A 27070-nucleotide genomic window follows, 5' to 3' on the forward strand; every position below is an offset into this window, starting at 1 on the left:
ATTTTCTCTTTCTCACAAGCAAGCATATGCTCATTTGGATGAGCTGCAATATTATAGGATCTCAGATGCTGAACTTTGCTGGTATATGTATCCTTAGATTTATAAGAGGAAATATATAAAGAAATTACTTCCTAATTCAGTAGCTGGCAGGTCTTCCGCTAAAGAATCCTCCTGGAGGTTAGAGGACTTGTTCTTATGTCTCAGAGCTTACAAACTCCACATTGCTTAAATATGGCACTGCTTTTCAAATTCAAAAAAACAGATAATTTTATGGAGGAAAACATTTTCCAATATTTAACAGACATCTTCTCAAGAAGATGTGCTAGTTTGGAGCTGTGCGGTAGTCAGTGGTGCAAAAATACACATTATCATGATTATAATTTTGGTGCATAATTTTTGCTACCACATGGCAGCCAGGCCAGAAGCATGATAGAGCCAGGGCTGTCTTGGGATGTCTTTGGTTTCTAACGAGATCCCAAACCATTGGTGATCATTCATCAGAGTGTCATCCCTACATCTCAGCATTCTAATAAGTAATTTTTCTTTCCACCTTTCTTCCCTACTCTGTCTACTAGTGTGGCAAAGTCTGAGAAACCAGACTGATGACTAGAATGAGGCTTTGTTTCTGCTGCAGCTTTGTCATCACTAGTGTAATACAAATATAAAAGTATTTCTAATGTTGCAAACAACATAGTTTTAGGTATGCTGCCATTTGGTTCTTGCAAACTTCAAAATATATGAGGACCGTTGCAAAAACTGAAAAATATGTATCCAATTGCAGCACTGTCCTGGTTTCAGCTGGGATAGAGTCAATTTTCTTCCCAGTAGCTGGTGCAGTGCTGTGTTTTGTCTTTAGTCTGAGAATAATGCTGATAGCACACCGATGTTCTAGTTGTTGCTCAGTAGCACTTATACTGATGAAGGGCTTCAGCTCCCCATACTCTGCCAGTGAGAAGGGGCACAAGAAGCTGGGAGGTAACACAGCCAGGACAGCTGACCTGAACTATACAAAGGGTTATTCCATACCACAGCACATCATGCTCAGTATAGAAACTGGGGGAGTTGTCCAGGAGGGGTCAATCACTCCCGAGTGATGGGCTGAGCATCAGTCAGTGGGTAGTAAGCAATTGTATTGTGCAACTCTTGTTCTTTTTGTTGTTTGTTTTATACCTGTGTCTCATTTTGATATTTCCATTATTATTTAGTATTAGCATTAATATTGTACTTTAATTACTAAACTGTTCTTATCTCAACCCATGGTTTTGCCTTTCTTTTTTGATTCTCCTACCCGTCCCATGGGGAGGATGGTGAGTGGTTGCGTGGCACTTAGTTGCCATCTGGGGTTAAACCGTGACAAGCATATCTATATCCCGTTTTACAAAGGTTTTTATTTACAATTTCATTAAGATATTTATTAGGCTATTAGTTATATTTTTGTTTTTGCTATGCTGACGCTATCAGTTTAGTTCTTTTCACATCAAACCTGTCTAATTACATGTTAACCCGGTGAAACACCTTAGTGAGTTTCTTCAGTAAAGAAATTGGGTCAGTGTTCAGATATTCATTAATCTAACGAAGCCTATGATAATTGCAAACAGTCAAACTGTGAGTCTATAGCTATTTCCTTTAATACTAAAAGTCCCAAGACACTGAATCATCAGTTATATAATTCTAAAACTGAATGTTTATGTAAGTTCGATAGCCTATTTCGTAAATCTTCTGGTCTCAAAAGGATACAGATTGATGATATTTGGTACTAAGTTCTCAGATCAGCACTTACAAGGCATTTGTTAAATCTTTCTTGCCACTTTCTGTCTAGTCAATTGGAAAAATCTGTCCTGAGAGTAATTGAAACTTGCCCCAGATTGTCATTGAGTGATTTGCAGAAATACCCTTTGATTATGGTCACAGTCAGTTTTATATTTTACTGGCCATCATACTACATGGAGAAAAAATAAATTGTTAGATGTAGACATCTAGATAATTGGTGTAATTTATTAAAAAAAAAATGTTTATTTCTGTAGGTGATCTTCTGCAAGGTTAGAAAAAAATCAATAGCATAAATCATATTTCAATGGAAATATGATAGCCCTATAAGGTCTGCTAAACTGTATCCAAATGTTTATTTTGCTTCAGCAGCAAAATAAACCTCTTCAGGAGGTAAAAACAGCAGCTGAGTGGCACACTTTATATTACTCCTTTTCCTATGCTCCCTGCTCCCATTTTCTAAAAAAAAAAAAAATATATGTATGTTGTGTGTATATGTATATGATAAACGCTATTTTAAGAGAATTAACCTTGAAAATGTTTGAAAGGTAGTTTCATAAGTCCTCCTGTTTGTGTACACAGTTCTCATGTCCAGTTTATGCTCAAGAACCCAGAAAGTCTTTTACTCTGGATTTCTTGGTTAGAATGAAAGCACATCATCACAAAGATAAGCTTGTTTTGGGATGCTGTAGTAGATATTGAGATATTGGACAATTTGCTTTACATAATTCTCTCTACCACTGAAAAACATCGACTCTGAGAATAACATAATTGGTCTGAGATTCTTAAAAGTAAATACATGTTAAAGGAACTTTTGATTTGGAGGCCTATTAAAATCATTGTCTCCTGATTTTTCTGAATCTGAGTATCCTGGTTATAATTAAAGTGCCCATCACAAAGAAAACAGTTTTTAATCCTAGTTTGAGTTTTTGATTTACCCAATGGCTGATATTTGTGAAATAATTTTCTACATGTTATGTATCCATGCAACATTAAGAGATATACTGAAAAAGACAAAAAAAAAAAAATTGGTTAATGAGAGCTGGTAGGAAAAAAAAAAAAATTCTAATGTCAGGGTCTCAGACAAAACTATTATTAAGAACATGTCATGGTTTAACCTCAGCTGACAACTAAGCACCACACAACCACTCACTCACTCCCCTCCCCACGGGGAGACAATCGGAAAAACAGTAAAACCCATGGGCTGAGATAAGAACAGTTTAATAATTGAAATACAGAACATTACAATACTCATAATGTAAAGGGAAATAGCAAAAAAAAAAAAAATTAAAAAAAGCCCAAGCAACAACAATGCACACTATAATTTCTCACCACCCACTGACCAATATCCAGCCTGTCTTGAGCAGTGGCCCCAGCTTCTATACTGGGCATGACATGCTGTGGTACAGAATATCCCTTTGCTAGTTTGGATCATGCATCCTGTCTTCTCCCTCCCAGCTTCTTGTGCCCATCCTCACTGGTAGAGCACAAGAGAGCAAAAAGTCCTTCATCAGGCTAAGTACTACTGAGCAGCAACTAAAACATCGGTGTATTATCAGCATTATTCTCATGCTAAAGCCAAAACACAGCCCTGCACCAGCAGCTGGGAAGAAAATTAACTCTATCCCATCCAAATCTAGTATAGAACAGAAGCCTAAAACTTCCTAGTATCCAGTTCTGTGTTGCATGTGCAGCAGGAAAATATTGTCAGAAAAAGACATCTTATAGCTACAGCTCAAAACATCTTTCAGATGAAGAAACAGCCAACCAGTGAAGAGGAGGTTTTGTAAGTCTAGTATCAGGCAAACCAGCTGCTTCGAAGTGACAAACATGGTTTTCACACTGTTTGAAATGAAATGGGGAAATACTAACATTTCTCTTTTAACAACATTCAGTATTCCAGCAAGAAACTTTTAGACAAGACTTGGGATATAAAATACTGGTAGGAAGATGGATAGTTTACTCTTAAAAGAAATCTTTCCTATGCCACTTCAGTCCTTTCTTTAACACCCAGCATTCACCAGATACTAGTTCTGAAAATCTGCCCTAGCATTTGTTAGGCTGGCATTGGTTTTGCTTTGAAATTGAAACAGGAACATATGCAGAAAGCCTGTTATTGTTCGCACAAAGTACTGTATCTTCTGTTTATGATAATATTCTGAAAGCTGGTTTGTCCTGCCACATATAAGTAGACAAATCACCAAAGATGTGTACCTTGAGAAAAAATCTGGTCTAAATAAAAATTTATTATAAAAGAAGAGCTACTTATAACCAAGGTTAATTCTGTTAGTATAAATACATCAATGTAAATTGGTCTTCCTGCTTCATTTAGTATCATAATGTACTGATGGCACTAGGTGACAAAAAAAGGAATGTTTTGAAGGTTTTCCCTTTTCAGTTTGGTGGTGAAAATCTCTTGAAGTAAAGTTAATAACAACCACAAAACAAATGTATTATTGTTATTTAGTACAGCACGTGAAGTCTGGTAAGTAGTAACAAATTAAACTCTGAGGCACTAATTATAAATAAACCAACCATTTTTATATTATCAAAGAAAGAAGAACCCTGCAACCCTGCTTTTTTTTTTTTTTTTTTTTTTAGGGAGAAATTGCTTATATCTGAAGGAATGACACACAGTTGAATAAATTAGTTTAAATGAGCTGAATGTTGCGGGGTTTGGTACATTTTTTGGTTTTTTTTTTCATTTCTTAAATCCTTAAAGAACTACAAACTGGAGAAGACTTTTAAGAATAGGAGAAATACCAAAACTTGAACTTCTAATCTAGAAGAATGATCCTGTTGTTGATCCTGAACAAGTAATTTCAGGTGTCTCTGCCCACTTCTCAAACTTTAAATACCTACTTCATACTTGTGAGACTGTTACTTACTGTCACTTTGCTCAAAGATAGACAGAGTAGGTACAAAACTGGAAGAAGTGTTCAAAGTTGGCATTGGATATGAGAACTGCTCTCTGCAGGACTTCCTAGTATAACCCTGATAAATATATATGAAACCCCGACAAGTATATTGTGAAATTAATGACTTCTTAGTGGCTTTCATCTTTCTTCCTACCAACAGTCTAATTGTTTCAGGTCATATAAAATCTGTGGCTTCCTTCAAGAGAAATGCCTTGCTCTTCTGACCCCCTCTTCCTAGAAGTATGGGGGTCCACTTCCTAGTTTTCCCACATAAAATGTGTATGTTATGACTTTAAATGTCCATGAGGTAATGCAACAGACCTGACCAAATGTTGCACATCATTTTCCATGAAGGGAAGAAGAGGATAGTCATAAGGTCTTCTATTAAATTGAAAAAGCCTTTTAATGAGCTGTTTTCTGTGGCATGTGATGATACGGTTAGCAAAGCTCCTGTGCAGTAGTTGCTCTCTAAAGACAAATCTTGTTTCACCTCTGTGACATTTAATTAGTAGGTGCCACCAGTAATCTAGGAGTAAAGTGGCTCTCAATTATGTTCTGTTTATATACTCCAAATTCAGGAAATGTATGCTGCCTGCAACCTAGACCTTTACAAAGATATCCTCGAGTGCCTATTTCCTGACAATCATAAACCATTAAAAGTTATTTATGGGGTTTTTGCTTCCTTTTTTTTTATTTCATCTGACAACAGCAGGAAGATGGCTGTAGAGAGAAACAAAAGGCCAATATGAAAAAAATTACAAGGATTCCCATGAGAATGTTGAATAGTATAGAGAATGAATGTTGGTTTAGGCTTTGACTAAGTCGTACTTCCCTGTGGATAGAAGACAGGTTTTAGCCAGTTTAGGCTGCCTTGGAAAAAGCTGTCATGGCAACTAGAATATTGGAAGAAGCAGGAGAAAAAGAATTAGGCCTTGGTCACTAGAGATGGGGTTCCACTGACAATCTCTTTGAGCATAATGTTTCCTCTGAGGAGCTGCAGGAACCCACATTTCTAGAAAATCAGCAGGAATGGAACTTGCAGAGTAGACAATGCTTAAGTTTCAGAAGAAAGCCAGCCCTAACATGGAAAAAAATCCAAAACAAACTTGTGGAAGATTTGCTTAAGCTTTGATGAAATTCTGATGTTTAAGGAAGCACAGAGTTGTCAATTATTGAGCAGACAAATTGAGGTATGTGTATGGGTTCACATGATAAAAAATTGCCTTTAAAACCTTTAAAAATATATTTAATTTTAAATTACATTTTAAATGTAAATTACATTTACAATTTAAAAGTACATGCATTTACTTCTTACTGTATCAATGAAGAAATAAATGAAGCGATTTCTCTGTCATCTTGTGGCTTCAAAGTGCAACATCATTTAAAACGGGATAATTCATTAGTTAACTAAAAAGAAATTAATAGATTACGAAATTAATAAAAACAGGAAAAAATGTTATAATAGTTGCACCAGAAAAAGTTCAGAAGCATGTATTTCTTCTCTAATTATATGAGTTTTATCTGACCTATTTCTCAGCAAATACCCTACTCTTGAACAGTTTTGCTGGAGGAGACTGCTAAACTGCAAGGGGTATTTCTTAAATAAAAGCCCATTAAATACATTAATAGGAACCAGAAATTGGCAGCTGAAAGAGTATGTTTATTTCTCTTTTTGTTATGATTTATCAGACACACCTCAATAAATCTGAATCATAGCCTAAACTGACAGGATAAGTAGACAATATGAGAATTAGACCTATAAAATCTAAACAAAACCTCAACATTTCTGTCAGCTGGAGTAGAATGGCCTTCACTGCTTTTTCCTTTTCTATCGCAGTTACTGTTATAATTTGCTGGCAAGGACTAAGGTAAGTACATTAAAGCAAATATCCTCCCTGTAGGCATTTAAGCAGTTTACATAAATTATGCACATGACTTCTGCCAGCTTAAGGCCTTGAGCCTCAAAATCTTTTTCCTTGATGTTTGGTCGCTTGAACAAAAGCACAATGCATTTGCAGCTGCACCAGAAGGCTGGCTGTCCTGCAGCTGGGGCCAAGAAATCACAGCTGTGTGAAGTGGTATGTATCATAAACAATTAGGCAAGGGGATCATGTTTTTTAAAGCCTTCATCCCTCAGATGCACAGATGTCAGAAAATAATGAAATGCCTTCCTACCAAAGAATAAAGTACCTTGGAACCTGATTAAGCTGATGAGCTGGTTTAGTTAGTAACAGGTCGCAGTGACATTCACCTCCCTGGCATCAGTACCTGTAATAAAGCTGCAAGAATTTAAAACCTCTGTGATAGACTATTGCTCCAGCTGCCACTGAGAAGAAATCCACTCCCCAAACCCTTGCTGGAACAGAGAACAGAGAAAGAAAAGGCTAAGCTGTCCTCATGACTTTTCCGACCTAAAGGTTGAGCCAGATGAAGAGAATGTGGGGGAGTAAATATCTTCATAGCTCCCAATCTGTACAAGAACACAAGATATTTATTTTCAAAAATAATTTCTGAAACTTTTTTGGTTCATATTTCTACTTGTTAACACTCTTCACCTAGGACAGCGGTTTCGTCAGCAATTGATTTAATAGTGAGAAAAATGCACATTACTGAATGGATACTCACTGCAAACATTCCATACTAGAATCTCATAAAATCATTAGATGCTGACCTAGAAAGTCCCATGCTAGAGTTCAGGTCCTCAGGAGAAGATCTGGAGGAAGGGGTCCTCCTGGTTACTTTGGTGAGGTACTCTGGCTATGAAGGCAGAACTAAGCCATGGATCCAGCACATGGTCAAGATGACCGCCGACACAGTCATAAGAGTAGTAGAAAGCTGAAATATACTTTAGCTGCCATGTAAGCATGAATGGATATTTTCTATACATACATATTCCATTCGGTTGGAGGATGTGATTTGTACAACTGTATTTCAACAAATAATCAATGAAAGAAACCACTACTTCAGAAAAATAAAGTTTTTGTATTGCTAGTTGCCTTAATAATAACAACAAGCATAGCAACAGCAACAAGGTGGGAAATATACCTGTGATGTCTAATTCCGTATTTCAGCACAACCATTAAAATTGGCACCTGTTTGTGGTGGTGGAGAGACCCTCCTTGTGTGCATCTCAAAACAACTCAAAAGACAGCAGAGCTGAAGGGAGACTGAGCGCCTGTTGGTGGTGAGCAGCATTTTTGTCTGTCGCGTGGGCAAGCAGCCACAGGGAAGAGACAGAGCAGGGCTCGAGCTCCAAGAAGAGGGGATGGTTTTCCTGTGGTGTCTGCCCTAAGACTGCGAAGAATCAACTGCCCCAGGAGCAAACTGCCCGAAGACAGCGACAGACACTGCAGCCTCACCTCACTGTGCCCTCTTGGGCACAGCATTAATTAAAGGGGTCTGGGGCTTCACCTGACCCTATAAGAAAGGAGCAGCAGTCACGCAGCTAGATGGTGCGCAACTGTCTGCTCTAGGCCAGAGCGGGCCACAAGGGCAGCAAGGGTTTAATCTGAAAGATTTTCAGTTTGCAGACAGAGAAGATGTCTCTGGGTCCATGGGGTGGTGAGCCGACTTATCCTGCTTTTCTTCTTTTTTTCTTTTCTCCCTTTACTTCGAATCTTTTTACGAGAATAAGAACTTGCCAAGGTTTTTGTTTCTCCTGACACAGTTTAGGTGTGTTTACAACAAAATGAACTGTTGTTTCGGTTTTCCACCTCTGGAGCACCGCGCAGTGCTGTAAACGATTTACTCCTCACGCACTCTCGGCGTGGCACAGACGCTGTTAAAAAGGGTGGGTGGAGAGTAGAACTGTGAAGAAGTAGGAAGCTAAAGACAATATCTAGGTATTTAGTGGGAGAGCTGTTACACATACACATTTTTATCTATATAGGTATGAGCAGTACTTGGTTGTATCTTGAACTTCATTAGTCCTACTGCGAAAGAAAGACAATATCAACTGAAAGTGACACGCACCTAAAAATGCTTTTTTAGCTTTAGAAATATTCAAGTGTTTGCAGGCATGGCTTTTTTTTTTTTTTTTTTAAATTAAATTGCTTGTTGCCATTTCCACCTAGTAGAATACAGCTGTCATTATAAAGTATTAGAGTATGATCATTAATTTTGAGAACTCAAGTGTGCAAGGTGAAATTCTAGACCCAGGGAAGTGAATGCAAGGTTCTTCACCAAGTGGAATCACATCCCAACCCCTTCTGTTCTCTTTATCAAGAAATGTAGCCCGGTATCTGATTAAAATAGGTTTGGATACCAGACTTTGATTATGATACTGCTTTTAAAGCAAACTTTATTTACTTATTTAATCACCGAATATCTCAAAAACAATTTTGAATATGTTGCTATACATCCTTCCTTAAAATATGGAGTATGCTTAAGAATAAAAATCTAAAATTGATCTTTTAGCAGCTATGTTATATCTCGTCCTTGTGAATTTTTTACATTATATGCTGTATAGCACCTAATGGTCTCACTGACAAAACAGGCTGCCTTGCCTCTGGCGTTACAAAATCAAAGAACAAAGTTATTCCTATTTGTTTTAGTAATAACGGAATTTTCCACTATGAGCTCTATGTTTTTTATTCTTGAAGGTGTTGCATGAAGCAGGAAAAACAGTTTGACTTTCAGATACTCAGCAGAGATTATGCTGGAAGTAAACAAAATTCTCTTTCAAACCGCTGTAGGAAGGAAGCTTGCTTCAAAATTCACCAAGGAAAAAGGAACCTGGAATATAGGTTGTTAAAAAGAAAGTTATAGTTCCCATATATCTTAAGGAACATGAAAAGAAAGATGATATGTAAATATTTGGATTTACAGATTGTTATTTCTATGTGTTTTCCTACTTTGTTTGCAGTATACATGTAGCAGTTTTGAAAACATTTACTCATCTGTTAAAAATTCAATTAATAAAATGTTTCCAGCTTCAAAGCAACATATGAGTTGTGTAGTTCTGTTTCTGCAGACTAAATATACATTGTAATTGTAATAACATTCATCTAGTACACACTTCAACAGGTTTTTCTTTATGAATTAGGAAGAAAAAGTAAAAAGTACAGTGAGTGGCTTTTAAAAATACCCATAAAAATGATCCATCTATGCCAAAAAAAAACCAACAAAAAAAAGGCATAATAGCAGTAGTTGTAATAGGCAATAGACATAGTAGTATATTCCTTGGTCTGTGAATTGGCTCAGTAATTACCAGGTAAATTCTTACCATGATATAAAATCAAAATTTTATTTGTAAAAGGATTTGCTTTAGGAAAGATTTCTAAGAGGAAGAAATAATATGCTTAAAGCTACCATGATGTAGTTCAGTGTCACTCATGAGAGTATTTCTTGTGTAAGGGATAAATCTCCAAAAATATATGCTAAATAGTGCAGCAAAACTATTATGAAACTGTGAGTCTTTCCCCATTACAACAGTTTCAGAACATGTGAAGGTTTTGGTTTTTTTTCTGTCTGTAATGCAGGATACAGTTTTTCAGTATTCCTATTGATAATAAATGAGACCTCTTGTTTTAGCTATGTGCTGTCATGCCTGTAGAGTTTTCCCATACAAAGCATGTGGGTTAAAGGATACACTGCTATTAACTTAAAAATTGGATAATATGAATGGTTCCCCCATTTTCCCTGATTCTTCAACCTGAGCTTCATAGACCCCCTATATGATGTTATACATATAAATATGTATATGTGGACCAGAAACACTGTATTACTTTTGATCTTCTGTACTGTGCCTCACTCCATGAGAAATGATTGATGTTTGCTAGTTTAGTATTTTTATGTGAGTTGACAAGTGAATTTGCTTCTTCAAAAACGCATCTGGCAGCAGGATTGCTAGCTTATTTGGTATATATAGATAGATAAGAAACTGATTTCCTTCTAATACCTCGTTTGGATGTAGATGGTGAAAGGACCCAAAATGCAAATTGGGCATTTAGAGAAAAGGCAAAATCACTGGAGTTTCCAGGTCAAAAAAAAACACTAAACAACATTGAATAATGAGAATGAAAGTTGCACAGTGATCTTGAAGCCTGAGCATCCTTTGACTAGCCAAGCGCCTATACTAAGGAGCAAATCAATTTCCTCTCCCACAAAGTTATTTTAAGGTTTCACGAGTGTGGTTTAAGTTCTTGAGTAGAAAAAAAAATAAAAATTGCTTTCAAAATCTCTTGAAAAAAAAAAGTGGAAGAACCCCACTTCAGAAGGAATCATCCAATAGCTCAGCCATTAGCTCATCTAACTGGAATTGGTGAAGCCAGTTCACACCAAAGATTTAAGCTACAGATCCCCATATATGCAAGAAGTACAGACTCGATTGGTATCTCAGTTGGACTAAATAGTTTATACTGCCAGCTTTATTGCACTTAAAAAAAACCAACAAAACAAACAAAATTTCAATGCATTTTTAAGGGTGCTTTCTTGAGCACCTCAATAGGTTCTAATTTTGACCCAAAGCAACTCCATTCTTTCTGTATCCTGAATGCATGAAAAGAATTCGTTTCTTTTTGCCATTCTTCAGGGCAAGTTTGTCTTTAAAATATTCTTATATCCAGGCAAAATAAATATTTAATCTAATAAGCTGTTCTTTAATATCTCTGGTCCTTTCTCTAAATTAGGATTCCTCTGCCAGTGCAGGCTGCTATGATTCTGGCTGGTGTTTTACAATACATCCACTTTACCTGGCTGAGCAGAGCAAAGAATGAGTTGCTGTTGAACTTGCTACATCATTCTAAAATACTAGTCATATCAGCTTAATGTTGCAATAATTGTTCATTTTTTCCTATTTGTACCATGCGGTTTCTTTGACTGTAGGACAATCCCATCATTTCCCATTTCATTTCACTGAAAGTGTTACTGTTAGAGTATGAGTTATCTCTATTTTATAGTGTCTATCATTCAGAATGAAGTTCAATATCTGAACTTTGCAGCCTCCAGCGTGTTACCAGGTGCCATCCAGGTAGATCAATCATTTCTAACACATTTAACTCCAATCCTTTATTTCCCTTCATAAGTTGCAAGGTCACCTTAAACCCTGGAAAAGGCCTAAAGAGCAGTAGAAAGATGAATGAGAGAGGAGGTGGTGCATTCACTGCTGCTATAGGCTGGTGGTTCCCAAGCGCAGTTCTATTGGAAATACTAATAGTGTATAATAAAAAGGCAAAGCAATTTGGGAAAATCCTAAACTGGTCGGTCAGATCCTTCTCTGCTAGGAATATCATCTCAGGTCCTTGAAAATGCCATTGTGGCAGAGTACCATTTTGCCCTGACCCTATCCAGATCCACATGTAAGAAAGCATCTCTCCACAGCTTTTTGGCTCTTCCTTAGATTTTCAAGGAAAAGCCAAGAGTTTATTATTTCTAATCTATTGAGAAAGCCAAATGTTAACCTGTTGTCATTGTACTGAGGAAGTTGTCAGAAGTATGCTGCTTCCTGCCTGGATTTTAGGGACCTAGTATTAAATAAAGCTGTATTGACTGGTGAGGTATGTATATTTGTGACATTTTCAGCCTCAGTGTTCCTTTCTGTACTGGAGTTTGTGGAGGTTTTTTGAACACTTGTGCCTGTTCTGGAAAGATGAGAGTAGTGAAATGGCAAATTTTCCATGAAACTATTTTCTCAAAACTATTGAGAGTAGGTTAATCTACAAAGGACAGAAGGTCTTCACAAAGTATGGTATCTCAGCAGCACAATAGGGGATGAAAGTCATTGTGACAGCTGCAAGGTAAGACACACTGTAAGGAACAATTGATACATTGATGGGATCTAAATTAACTGTAAGTGCTTGGGGAAAAATGTCCCAGCTGTCATTGTGAACAGCTCAGATGAAATCTTTCCCCTGTGCTCAGCCATGATTAAAAACCAAACAAGATGTTACAATGTGTTAAGGAGAGAATAGAGAATACTTCTGAAAACGCTGTAAGGCCATTCTATAAATCAGTGTGTGAGCTCACCTTGAACCACGTGCTCAGTATTATCACCCCATCCTGAAAAGGGTGCATCGGAAATAAAGAATAGGAGCTCTGAAAGTCTGTCTTTTCAGGGAGATTGTTAGGTCAAATTCATTCTTTGATTTATACCTTGTGCTGTCCCTTTGAAATCAAATGATTCCCCAGGTTATAGATCACTACACAGCATGACCTATTTAATTTAGTGAAGGGGTGCATGAAAATGCTTACGATGAAGACAGACAAACTAGTGAATGGCATACTGCAGACAGAAGCTTTTATTTGTTTTGCTGAGCAATCTTTGCTCTGAAATGATCAGCAACACATAAAAGCAAATACAAGCTTATGATTTTTACATTTAAGTAGGCATCTGATACTTGCTCCCTATGAACTATATCATCTTTCCCCTGCTTTTCCTGCTGAATAATAATTTGGAGGCACAGAAGTAGAGGAGGAAGAGGATTTAAATTTCATTAATCAGAGGTAAGACTTAAGAATCAGCATGACAAATTGATTCTGGAAAAACATGCGTCAAAATGAACAGCATCTCAGAACAAAGCACAGGAAATTTTACAACAAGGCTATTTGACACCATTGATACAGAAGGAAAAGGTAAGGTCAGGCCGGAACGCAAAATAAACCAAACAACGCACCCAGGAGTTCATAAGCAGGGCAAAATGGATTTGAGCATGATTTTGAGAAACTTTGTAATCTTTAAGAAACACAGGGAAACATCCTCAAATTGCACCCATTCCCATGTTGTGGTAGCAAATAAACATCCCGTCACTGAACAGATCAGTAAGTGTCTTTGGGTTTTTAAAAGCCTCTGCAGCCTATATTTACACTAATTTGTAAGTAGTGCAAGGTAGAATATTTAGGTACTAATTAGAAATCTTTGTTTTCTCCTCTGTTTGAAATGTCTGAACTGAATCAGAAGCTATTCCTCTAGCAAGTCACAATGAGCTGGTTATTAGTAATGAAAGGTGATCAGAGAGGGAGATACTCAGACTGTGAATCTAATTTGTAACAGGCAGGAGAGCACAATTTCAGCAGGGCAGAAAAGGAACATTTCATTCTCTTGTTACACGCCTGGGTAGGGAGAAAGCCAGAATGGAGCATACCACAGAGACTCTGAATCTCTGCGCTGGATTATGTGATTTACTGGAGAAGGGAGGGGGAGAGGGGAGAGGAGGGAAAGGAAAAAAAACCCTAAAGACTCTTCTCTCCTGGTTTGATTAATAGATTCTATGACCCATTTATGATGACACAGCTACAGGTTGGGCAGAGAAGAGATTCAGAGCAGCCCTGAGGAGAAGGAATTGGGGGTGTTGGTTGATGAGAAAAAGAACATGAGCTGGCTGCAGTGTGCGCTTGCAGCCCAGAAAGCCAAGCATATCCTGGGCTGCATCAAAAGGAGCATGACCAGCAGGTTGAAGGAGGTGATCCTGCCCCTCTACTCTGCTCTTGTGAGGCCTCACCTGGAGTATTGTGTGCAGTTCTGGTGTCCTCAACATAAAAAGGACATGGAACTGTTGGAACAAGTCCAGAGAAGGGCCACAAGGATGATCAGGGGACTGGAGCACCTCCCGTATGAAGACAGGCTGAGGAAGTTGGGGCTGTTCAGCCTGGAGAAGAGAAGGCTGCCTGGAGACCTCATAGCAGCCTTCCAGTATCTGAAGGGGGCTTATAGGGATGCTGGGGATGGACTCTTCGTTAGAGACTGTAGTGATAGGACAAGGGGTAATGGGTTAAAACTTAAAAAGGGGAAGTTTAGGTTGGATATAAGAAGGAAATTCTTTCCTGTTAGGGTGGTGAGGCACTGGAATGGGTTGCCCAGGGCGGTTGTGAATGCTCCATCCCTGGCAGTGTTCAAGACCAGGTTGGACGAGTCCTTGGGTGATATGATTTAGCGTAAGGTGTCCCTGCCCATGGCAGGGGGTTGGAACTAGATGATCTTAAGGTCCTTTCCAACCCTAACGATTCTATGATTCTATGGTACATATTCGTGACTCCACTGAACCAAGACAAAAAGGGGCAAGCCATGGTACAAGTTTAGTCTTCCCACATCATCAGTTTTCTTTCCTGGAATATCAGAACCTGAGAGACCCCATCTCAGAGGGGCTGTTGTTCTGATTTCCTTTGCTTGTGTGTGTACAAGATAAGGAAGTGTTTCCTATCTGCACTGAAGTTTAAACCACAATGGACACCACTTTTATATTTAGTTTGCTATCAGGTAACTTTGAGTAGAATTTAATACTACTGTACATTTTATTTCTCACTTTGGTTTACTGCTTGGCTAAATTGTTGGGTTTAAATTGCAAATAATTCTGCTTTGGGGTTAAAATAAAGATTGTGTGTTTCTGACTGCCTTCCCACTAGGTCTTGGCTCAACTGTTTATTACAGTGACAGGTATATTCATCATGTGTGTGTGAGCAAATTTCATCCTGTGGGCTGTGCATGAGAGTTGGTTATGGTCACAAGAGTCACACAGCCATGTGGCTCACTGTGGAAGACATACCCTCTGTAACTGGAGAGAATGCCTGAACAATTCCCAACAACTTTGATTTGCTCAGGGGTCTTCAGGGAGCAAAAGGCAGTAGAAGAGAAGCAGGATTCCAAAATTTGTTTAGGGATGTAGGAAGTAGTTTCCTTTTCTATTGCAGGACCATGATACTGTGTAAATGGCCTTGGTTGTCACGTGAAGATTTGCATAAACTTTATAAACATTAATGATGCATTCCCTTGAGAACTGCATCAGTCCAACGGTGTGTGCTGCAAAAGTGAAACAGCCCTTGTGGCATTCTTAACAATGTCACTTACCAAAACCAATTACACAAGTGTGCCTATCGTGTATGCAGAAAACTATAGCTAGATATCACTTGATAACTCTTGGCAAATGGACCATTCAAAATATTTCTCATGGTAATTGTTGTCTTCCTCAGTACGGTCACAGTAGGTTTGCAAGCTCTGTGTTAAATGTGCATCTCAGCTTCTCTTACATGGAGTGTAGCAGATTTTACATACACTTTTTCAATGTTCATGAAATTGAAAAAGTCACTAACTTTTCAGCACTAGTTTTGGAACGTCAACCAGAGAACTTTTGCATGACAATAACTGCTTTGTTTCCTAAAAGCAGGAGCAAACTTGACAAAATATTAATAACCTTGACACCTCTAAAGTACTTCTGTTTTGTCTCCTCTCTTCTTTCTTTGGAACATTTATAAAGAAAGTGTGAGACCTTTGCATAAAAGAAAAAAAAAAAAGGATTTTCTTAAGCAGTATTCTACTGTCTTCAACACAAATGTATTTTGGATAAGAACAAAAAATATTCATCAATGTTATTACAGTGAACTTAGCACTCAAACTGTGACAGCTGAGCTCTTGTAGGGAAGTGCCTAGGCAGCAAGCTGTAGCAGGTGCAGACAATAAACCCAGTTGGGTACACCTCATACTATTTAAAATTCTTTATAGAACTGCTTTGTGAGTAAGATTTCAGGAGAAGCAAGCAAAAGGTGAAAAATCTTTATAATAAAGTTTCAACACAGTTTCTAGAGAGGGCAAGGATAAAAGTTTACAGTTCCCATTATGGCTTTCTCTGAACCAGAGAAACCCTTGAGATTATGGTAAGGGGGGTATGCCAGGATTATAAATAGATTTATAGGAAGCACTGGTACAGTGAGTAAATGGGCTGTTGCTTCCAGCAAGCTCCCAGGTGTAATCATATACGGGCTCTGCAGCTTCTCCAAGGGCAGGCATCCTGACTAGTGTGTCCTACCAACAGCAGATAGCAATGAACTGTCAGCAGTCTCCAGAAATGTCCTCAAGCAGTTAAATCATTCAGGCCCTTTCTTGCTGCAGCAAGTATCTAATCTACACAGCCAGATATGCTGTCTGTGTCAATATATAACCTACACATGTACCTGTTGTTTTTGTGATGTCTATTTTTGTGACTGTTACGTGGGGATATCTCATGGAAAACTTAGTTAAGTAGACTAATAATGAGAGAGTACTTTTTGTTTGTTTGTTTTTCTCCTTTCTTTCTTTTCCTGATAGTATCTTTTCTGCATATTAATTTTCACATGGGTAGATGTTTAGTTCCAACTAACCACCATAATTTAAAACTGGACTGTTTGTGTGGTAAGAATCCAGCTCCTTTCATTTATGCTCTTTCTGAATTGCATTCAGGTTATCAAGTGGATCTGAAATAGCAATAGGCCACGTTCTGTCCATGTTCCACAGTGAACCTGCGTCTGTGTCCTACAGCATCTGAGCTTTGATAAGAAACTCACACTGTCAAAGCCCCCAAGTAAATCTGTTAATACCATGAGCCTGAACAGAAACTCTCCACAACATAGGTTACTTTAACAGTTAAAAGAACGTTATGCTGCTTGTTTACTTCTGTGGGTGCTTCATCTCTGACAAAAGGATGCCCCTTTTTAGCACTTCATGAGTTTCTGTTGCCCTGTTGGTTTTAGCCACCTATCATGTCATACTGATGACAGGTGTTTATTGACACCAGAACATGTTGATTTGATGCCTCTGATGCCTTTTTGTACTATCACTTTTTTCCACTTGTTGTCTTAACTGAGGCTAAGAGTCCCTCTGAGATCAGGTATGCCAGCTCAAGAAGTAAGCACGTGACTCAGTGGAGCAAACTGCCTCTTTGCTATAAACCAGGGAAGACAGGGAATTAACTGTTCCAACACAATGTATTTCTTTCTCTTACTTGCTCAGCCCTTTCTGCTGTTGCTGCTGGTGGTTGTGTTGTTTCTCCCACCCCTAAAACTAGCTGTGCTGCTACAACAAAGTATGATTTTGCTTATTTGCCTGAAAAAAAACTGTGAGTGCACAAGAGGTGAAATACGATGCCTTTCTACAAAGCTAATGCATCCTGAGTCCTTTTGTCATACACATAACAGGAATAAGAAAGAACACTTGCCTCACATAAGGGGAAAGCACTTCATGTAATGGTGATGTTTTTCAGCTGTTATCGTAAGCATCCAGGGTGAATGGTGTGGTTTGTACAGACAAGAAGTCTCAGTGCTACAAAAACCCTCTGGTAGCTAATGTACAATAAGAATTTACTACAATTGCTATAAATAAGAGTTTTCCTGCTCAGTCAGAGTGAGAACTGTCTTGTTCAAGGCTGTGTTAAGCTTCTTGGATATTTATTCCACTCAGGTGATATCTCAGTATAAAAATTTCCAGACAGCTAGCTGATTATGATAAATTGATTGCACTTGTGGACAATTTTTTATGTCCATTTCTTTTCTCTCTATAAGAAGACTTCAGCAATAACTTAGTTATTAAAATAAATGTGGAATTATTATGGGAAAATGCTTGCTTATTTGATGCATTTATGCTAGGTCATGGCAAGGTCTGTATTGCTGAAAGATTTGAACCTCCCATAATCTTGAAATTTTTATTCTCCCCACAAACCTTTGAACAGCATTAATATCCCATAGCTGTTACAGATAAGGAAAAGACAGGACGAAGTATTTAGAACTTAAAGAAGAAAATCAGATACCATTAAGTCTTTAAAAAACAGAAAATATTGTTGTTCAAGATAAAGATTAATAAGTCTCATGTAACAGGACTGTAATATTCACATATCATGTCTTAACATTTTCATGAAGAGTTTAATGTTGATGAAGTAATTTTCAAAAACATTAAGGACATTAATGAGTTACTTTCAAGTGTGTCAGAATTATCGGAGTTAAAATAAAATTCAGCAGCTGGGCAAAATATTAGGAAAATATCTGGTACACAGTATATAATTTTTAAATTTCTTTTTAAAAACAAAAGTGAAGCTAATGTGAATTTCTTTTCTCAAAGTGTAGTGTATGTAGAGTGAGCTATGTGAAAAATAAAAAAACTTTTATCAGTTTCATTTGTTATCATTTCATATTTTGAACTGGGTTGTTTATGATCAGCTGTAGAAATCACAGGCTGCTGTTATTTCAGTGGTTTGGGGTGAGGATGACAGGATAAAAAGTGACAGCTACTGAGGTTTAATTTTAGCAGTTTAAAATGTAGTAGATATAAATAACTTCCTCCATGCAAGCCTTCTTACGTGGGGAAAAAAACACTTCAGGACAGGTTTAAGTAAGGATGTTGGAGGGAGAGGGGGGATTCATGCTGAGAGTCTTGTTTACCAAATAAGAGCTTTAAAACAGGAAAACAGGACAGAAATAGAGAAATTAGACACAGAAAACTAAATGCAGTTTACAGATCCTTCAAATATCAATACATCCTTAAGGGTTTGGTTCAAAATGCGCTGTGGTTGTGTGTAATCCTACATCAGCAGAGGATTCTGGGACAATGCTGAGCAACATTTAATCCATTAATTTTTTTTTCCCCAGTCTTTCTCAATGGACTTTTTTTTTTTCTTGTGTAGTGGTTGAAGAGATCTAGTTTGTAATTAGTGTATCTGTAGGGATTTTGCAGGTGAAACTTTTGCAATTCACACATTTGTCTTCTTCAGGAGGTTATTAGACTAGAGCACAGATCATTTATCTCCTTTTGCAGGTTTCTGACAAACCTTTCTTTGTTCCCTATGGGAGTGTGGGAATTGTAACATAGGCAGAAAGTTGACCCTGTGTGAGTGAGTCTGTGAGAGTAGGAATACATACATCTTAAAACAATAAGGTAAATTCCAATTTGCAATATTTAATAAAGCATGTGAAATTGTCAAGAAAAAATAGAAAAGGAATTATTCATTATAGGCCATTAAAAAGAAAAATAATGGATTAATCTTGAAATAATTTACCCTTGGTGTTGACATTGCTGCATCCTTTCTAAAAATAAAACATTTGAGTCAACCTTGAAGTGGAGGAGAGTAGACAACTTTTTGTGTGTGGTCTTACTGCTGGGGAAATGTGGCTGCTTTGTGCAGTGTCCTGCTCAGAGGTATATTATACTTTAAAAAAAAGGGGGGGGACACAAGCAAACAAACAAACCCTAACCCATCTTACTGGACCAGTGAGACATGATGTCTCTAAATTGTGCTATTGTGCTTTTCTATTCTGTTTACTGGAGCTTGTCTAGTATGAGCAACGTCTACCAGCTATTGCATAGCTTCCTTAACTTGAGTCAAAGTTTTGTTGATGAAGTTCATGCAATTTAGTCCTCTGTCCATCATATTTGAAAAATCATGGCAGTTGGGTGAAGTTCCTGACAACTGGAAAAAGGGAAATGTAACCCCCATTTTCAAGAAGGGGAAAATGGATGATCCAGGGAACTACAGGCCAGTCAGTCTTACCTCTGTGCTTGGCAAAATCTTGGAGCAGATTCCGCTGGAAGGCATGCTAAGGTACATGAGAAACAGCGAAGTTTTGGTGACAGCCAGCATGGCTTCACTAAGGGGAAATCCTGTCTGTCTGATCAGTCTGGTGGCTTTCTGTGATGGGGCTACAGAACTGATGGACAGCGATAGAGCAGTTGATGTCATCTACCTGGACTTGTGTAAAGCGTTCGACACTGTCCCGCATTATATCCTTGTCTCTAACTTGAAGAGACATCAATTTGATGGATGGACCACTCAGGGGATAAAGAACTGGCTGGATAGCCGCACACAAACAGTTGTGGCCAATGGCTCAATGTCCAGCTGGAGGCCAGTAACGAGTGGTGTCCTTCAGGGATCTGTGTTGGGACCGGTCTTGTTCAACATCTTCGTCGCTGACATGGACAGTGGGATTGAGTGCGCCCTCAGCAAGTTTGCTGATGACACCAAGTTGTGTGGTTTGGTTGATACCCTGGAGGGAAGGAATGTCATCCAGAGGGACCTTGACACGCTTGTGAGGTGGGCTGATGCCAAATTCATGAAGTTTAACCATGCCAAGAGCAAGGTCCTACACCTGGGTTGGAGCAATCCCAGGCACAGCTACAGGTTGAGCAAAGAAGAGATTCAGAGCAGCCCTGCAGAGAAGTACTTGGAGGTGTTGGTTGATGAGAAAATGAACATGAGCTGGCTGCAGTGTGCGCTCACAGTTCAAAAAGCCAGCTGTATCACAGTATCACACAATATGCTAGAGATTGGAAGGGACCTCAAAAGATCATCTAGTCCAATCCCCCTGCCAGAGCAGGAACACCTAGATAATGTTACACAGGAATGTGTCCAGGCGGGTTTTGAATGTCTCCAGGGAAGGAGACTCCACAACCTCCCTGGGCAGCCTGTTCCAGTGTTCCGTCACCCTCACTGAGAAGAAGTTTCTTCTCAAGTTTAATTGGAACCTCTTGTGTTCCAGTTTGTACCCATTATCCCTTGTCCTATCATTTTTTGCCACTGAGTAGAGCCTGGCTCCATCCTCGTGACACTCCTCCTTTATATATTTATATACACTAATAAGGTCACCCCTCAGTCTCCTCTTCTCCAAACTATAGAGACCCAGCTCCCTCAGTCTTTCCTCATAAGGGAGATGTTCCACTCCCTTAATCATCTTAGTTGCCCTGCGCTGGACTCTCTCCAGCAGGTCCCTGTCCTTCTTGAACTGAGGGGCCCAGAACTGGACACAATATTCCAGATGGGGTCTCACCAGGGCAGAGTAGAGGGGAAGGAGGACCTCTCTCGACCTACTAACCACGCCCCTTCTAATACACCCCAGGATGCCATTGGCCTTCTTAGCCACAAGGGCACAGTGTTGGCTCATGGTCATCCTGTCGTCCACTAGGACCCCCAGGTCCCTCTCCCCTACGCTGCTCACTAACAGGTCGTTCCCCAGCCTATACTGGAACCTGGGGTTGTTCCTGCCCAGATGCAGGACTCTACACTTTCCCTTGTTATATTTCATCAAGTTATTATCCTGGGCTACATCAAAAGGAGCATGACCAGCAGGTCAAAGGAGGTGATCCTGCCCCTCTACTCTGCTCTTGTGAGACTTCACCTGGAGTATTGTGTGCAGTTCTGGTGTCCTCAACATAAAAAGGACATGGAACTGTTGGAACAAGTCCAGAGGAGGTCCATGAGGATAATCAGGGGGCTGGAGCACCTCCTGTATGAAGACAGGCTGAGAAAGTTGGGGCTGTTCAGCCTGGAGAAGGCTGCGTGAAGACCTCATTGCAGCCTTCCAGTATCTGAAGGGGGCCTACAATGGTACTGGAGAGGGACTATTTGTCAAAGACAGTAGTTATAGGATGAGAAGTAATGGGTTCAAACTGAAAGAGGGTAGATTTAGCTTAAATATAAGGAGGGTAGATTTAGCTTAAATATAAGGAAGAAGTTTTTTCCTGTTAGGGTGGTGAGGCACTGGAATGGGTTGCCCAAGGAAGCTGTGAATGCTCCATCCCTGGTGGTGTTCAAGGCCAGGCTGTACAGAGCATTGGGTGACATGGTCTAGTGTGAGATGCCTCTGCCCATGGCAGGGGAGTTGGAACTAGGTCATCTTAAGGTCCTTTCCAACCCTAACCTACGATTCTATGAATATATCATTACAAATGTGGAGGTGGATCCATTTACAAACCTGCTTTCAAATAGTTCTGCATTACAAGTCCCCAGTTCCTAAGGAGGAATTAGTTCACTCTTGATGGTATGAGTATGTTTTAAACCCACCCTAATTCTGAGGTTTGTGTATGATTCTGCACTCCTTCACGTTTACATGTTAGCTGTCACTTTTAATTGTGAGGTGATAGTCTTACAGAAGTTGGGTCACATTACTGAGAGCTGAGTAGTGTTTAATGATCTTTTGCTTTCAAAATTCTGCTTTTGCCACAATGTCTACTCAATTTTAAGTCAATTAATGATAATTTTTATTGAATAAGAAATAGTAGTAGCAGTATTAATGACTACTCCAACTTCATTTACACTTTTTTTATTGCAGTTTCACTTATGATCCCAAAAGAAATGTGTTGTCTTTCTACCTAAATTCCCTAGCATCGCTATTCACATGGCTAAGTTGTATTTTTCCAGTACACCTTTCCTCCTTTCTCCATCTGTTTTCTAAGGCATTCACTGCAAAATACTGTAAGGCAATTATCACAACAACAGAGTCTGAAAATGAATGACAGTGTAAGATTAAGTTATGGAATATTGCTTTATAGATGGCTCCATTATTTCCAGCACTAGACAAATACCTGATATAATAATTAATAGGGATCACGCATTTAAAGCAGTATGTTTTGAGCTAGTTGAACATCTGGTAGGCAGCATCTTTTTGTTCAATAAACCATGCTGAGGAAACTTTTGGAGGAGCAGGAAGTTCACTGATGCTTGCCTGACCTATTCCATGGGGACCCTTTGTTTATTGCAGGTTGCCAGGTTGTCTCCCACTTGGTCATTGAAATCACTTAAAATGAAGCCTGTATCTGTTAGTGGAGGGTTGTTGACTGTGCTATTTATTTCACTAAGGAGTTGTTCTGTCATTTTTATTCATAGTTGCATAAATGCTATGATGATAATAGTAGAAAACTTTATCTCTCAAAGTGGCAACTGTTATTTTATCCCCTGGAGCAAACTGTCAGTGTTCCTAAAGGTCTTGTATTAAATTGCAACTCTAGCATCATTTTGTCTGAATTCTAATTTCAGTTGCTTATGTTAAAAAGTGTAGGTCTGAGCAAATGTGCAATCAATTAAGGTTATGTTTTGGATTTTTTTTATCTAAGAAAATAAGCTTTTTCAATTAGTTCAATTAAATCAAAACATGTCCAATCCATTTTCTGAAATACAGTAATAAAACCTAAAATAACCAGTAACTTCTTTGAAATCTAGAGGCCTTTTCTTTAATATTGGATTTTCTGTACACAGAAAGTTAAAGATGGTTTGCCTGCTAAAAAAAAAAAAAAGTATCTGAATATCCAGTAACTGAAGTCCATCATCCTTTCATTAGCAGTTGATCAGACGCACTGAGACTCATTAACATCAATCCCCAAAGCTACAATTTAAATTATAAAAATCCAAAATAGTTTTCAGCAGACCTTAAATTAACACTGTGAGCCATTCCATAAGAAATACCTTTTTCATAATACATTGTTTATCACATGAGGAAGACATGTTTGAAGTCCTCTTTGTACTGGCTCCACAGAAGAATGGTAAGTAGGTTTACTGAAGAGTCATTTGACTTCAGTTCTAATTTTTCCAGCTTACTCTCTGTGTGTGTTGGCTGTGACTGCAGCTACCACAGACCACCATAAGACTTCATTTTGAGAGAAACTTCATTTTAGGAGATTCTATTTTTGAGACATGGCAGAGGTATGTAAAATCTGAAGTGGCAGGAAAATTATGAATAGGGATCAGCTATTGTCTTTTAGTGTAAAATTTTGGTGGCATTAGTTAAAGAAGAAGATTATGGGAGACTGTGCTTTATACAGCATGCACTTAAGCCATGGTGGAAATGCTAAACTTCACATGAGTGTAAGGGAAGCTTCTGGGAGAAACAGTGGTAAAAAATTCAAATGTGCAAAGATTTTAGTAGAGTTCAGAATGTTTTTTCCTATATTCCAAAAATTTCAGTAAAGGGTGAAGTCACAAAATGTGGATTGGGGCTCTACTCTTTATCATTGCGTGTTACATGACAGGGTACTTGCTGTAGTACTCATAGAACTGTAGAATACCAGCTTGGAAGGGACCTCAAGGATCATCTAGTCCAAACTTTCTAGGTAATGCATGACCTAGACTAGATGTCCTAGGAATCCTAGAATCCACCAATTCCCTGGGGAGATTATTCCAATGGCTGACGGTTCTCACTGTGCAAAATTTTCCTCTTGTGTCTAGTCAGAATCTTCCTGGGAGTAACTGTGCCCACTATCCCCATCATTTTCATGTGACTCCTTGTAAAAAGGGATTCTCCATCTTCTTTGTAGACACCCTTTAACTACTGGAATATGGTGATAAGGTCTCTCTTAAGCTTTCTTTTCACTAGGCTGAATAAACCCAGTTTTCCCAGCCTTTCTTCATCCGTCAGACTTCCCAGTCCTTCTGTCATCTTTGTAGCCCTTTTTCTGGACTCTCTCTAGCCTGTCTACATCTTTTTTGCATAGTGTAGACCACAGCTGAGCACAGTATCACAGGTGTGGGCTGACAAGCACAGAGTGGGACAATGACATCTTTTTCTCTGCTGGGATGCCCTTGCTTATGTAATCCAGCATCCTGTTGGCTTTCTTTGCTGCAGCGGCACAGTCTTCACTCATCTTGAGGTTGTTGTCCACCAGAACACCCAGGTCCCTTCTCCAGCCAAGTAGAGCCCAGCATGTGCTGCCATCTCGGATTGTGTTACCTAGGTGCAAGACCTTAAACTTGTCCTTGTTCAACTTTGCAAGGTTCTTGTTAGCCCAATCCTCCAGCCTCTCCAGGTCATCCTGCAAGGTGACTCTCCCTTCCAAAACGGCCCACTTCCCTGCTCAGTTTGGGATCATTGGCAAGCTTCATCGGGACACATTTGATTCTGTCATCCAGATCACTTAGACATTGGCTGATATTGGTTCATGGGAAAACCCATTAGTGACAGGTCGCTGGTTTCAAAAGGAGCTGTTCAGCACCACTCGGAGTGCTGCCTGTCAGTCAGTTCCCCACCCACTGCACAGACCATTTAGGACTGTAACAAATCAGTTTGTCTAGGAGGAGGCTGTGGGAAACTATCAAAAACTTTGGAGTAATCCAGGGAGACTATGTCCACCACTTGCACGTCAACTGAGCAGGTTACTTTGTCATAGAAGGTAATCAGGTTTGTCAAGCATGATTTGTCTATGGTCAATCTGTACTGGCTTTTCCCAATCATGTGCTTCAGTTGAATTGTGTTAGCCTGCAGGAGGTTTCGTGCTATAATCTTTACAGGGACTGAAGTAAGACTGAGCCTATAATTTCCTGGATCCTCCTTTGAGCGCTGCTTGTAGATAGGAGTGGCATTAGCTGCCTTCCAGTCTTTTGGGATGTCCTCTGATGTCTGTGACTTCTCAAAGATTATGGAGAGCAGCCACGCAATTATTTCAGCCAGCTCTCAAAACCCTTGGGTGGGGACAGTGTTGGGGCCCACTGATTTGCAGGTGTCAAGCTCCCTGATAGTTCACATACCAACTCTTCCTTCACTGATAGTGGATCTGTGTTTGCATCAACCTGGATTTTGGATCCCAAGACCAGAGGCCCAGCAGTGCTGGTGAAGGCAGAGGTGAAGAAAATGTTGAGAATCTGCCTTTTCAGTGTTGTTGTTAACTAATTCCCCTCTCCTGTTTAACAGTGGGCCGGTATGTACCTTTCTGTTTCTGCTTGAACTAAAAGTACCTAAAGAATACTTTCTTGTAATTTTTTGACATCTCGGGGACAGTTCAGTTCAAGCTGGGCTTTTGCTTTTCTAACTAATTCTCTGCATATCCTGGCAATGCCCTTGTAGTTCAATTGGTTTTGTGCTTCCAGGAAAGCATTCCTGAAAAGCTCCCAGCACTCACTAGCTACTTTATCCTCCATGAAGGTTTCCTACAGAACCACTCACAGCTGAGCTCTGAGTGAGCTGAAGTTTTGCTCTTCTGAAATCTAAAACCTTCATCTTAGTACACTCAGCTGCATCCCAAATGCACAATATTATGATTACTGCAGCCAAGGCTATCGCTAGCCAAGGTACTACAAAACAGGTTTTCTCAGGTTCTCCTTAACATAGAGTGCAACTCCTACTCTTCTTCGCTGTCTGTCTTTAAGAAAAAGCCTATGGCTATCCATCTCAATCCTTCCCACTCTCTATCCCAGCTGCCAAAGTTAAATCTTAAGACATGATTTTGTAATTTTTTTATTATTTATTTCTTTTCCTTGTCATTAAGACTTCTTTCAAGGTGTCTAAATAGTCATTGCCTATGCCAGTTTATGGGGAGATGCCCACATAGAGAACGACGAAGATCATCACTGTAAGAGTGTAATGTCAGAGGGAGCCAACATGTTCTTGTCTCCTGTCAGCATTGAGCTGCTTCCACATACCCAAGTTTAGCTACAGCAAAAGCTACAAAAATGCGTTACAGTGAACTCAGAGTTGAATATTAAGTTGCAGAAACAACAAAATTACATGACTTATATATGTGGTAATAAATACTTTAACAAGATTTTAAATGAACCCATTAGATTCTATAGCTACTTGGGCAAACTAAAACTAGCTGAGTTTGGTTCGTAAAGGCAGAATGCTCACTTTTTATTAAAAAAAAAAAAAAATTAAAAATTAGAAACTGACAGCTTAATATATGCTTTTCCCCTCAGCTATTTTAACTTATACATAAAACTTCACTAAGGTAACAGATCTACATATAAGTGTAAATACATGTATAGCAAAAAGTTTAAAGATCCTTGCCAGCTTACTTGCACCAGTTTCAACCCAGGTTTATTCTCAGGATAAGTCTTCTATGCAGTAGCAGGAGTGAGCTAAGCTGTCTCATTTTCTTGTTTTTGTTTTTGAAGTTACATGTCAAAAAGAATAGGTGAAATCCCAGAATAAAGTTCATCTAATTAGTATACTGATTT

Source organism: Pezoporus flaviventris, unplaced genomic scaffold (genome assembly GCF_033815535.1).
Source record: "Pezoporus flaviventris isolate CSIRO_AGI_PZ_B2104156 unplaced genomic scaffold, CSIRO_AGI_Pfla_v1 ptg000013l, whole genome shotgun sequence".
Taxonomy (NCBI): domain Eukaryota; kingdom Metazoa; phylum Chordata; class Aves; order Psittaciformes; family Psittacidae; genus Pezoporus; species Pezoporus flaviventris.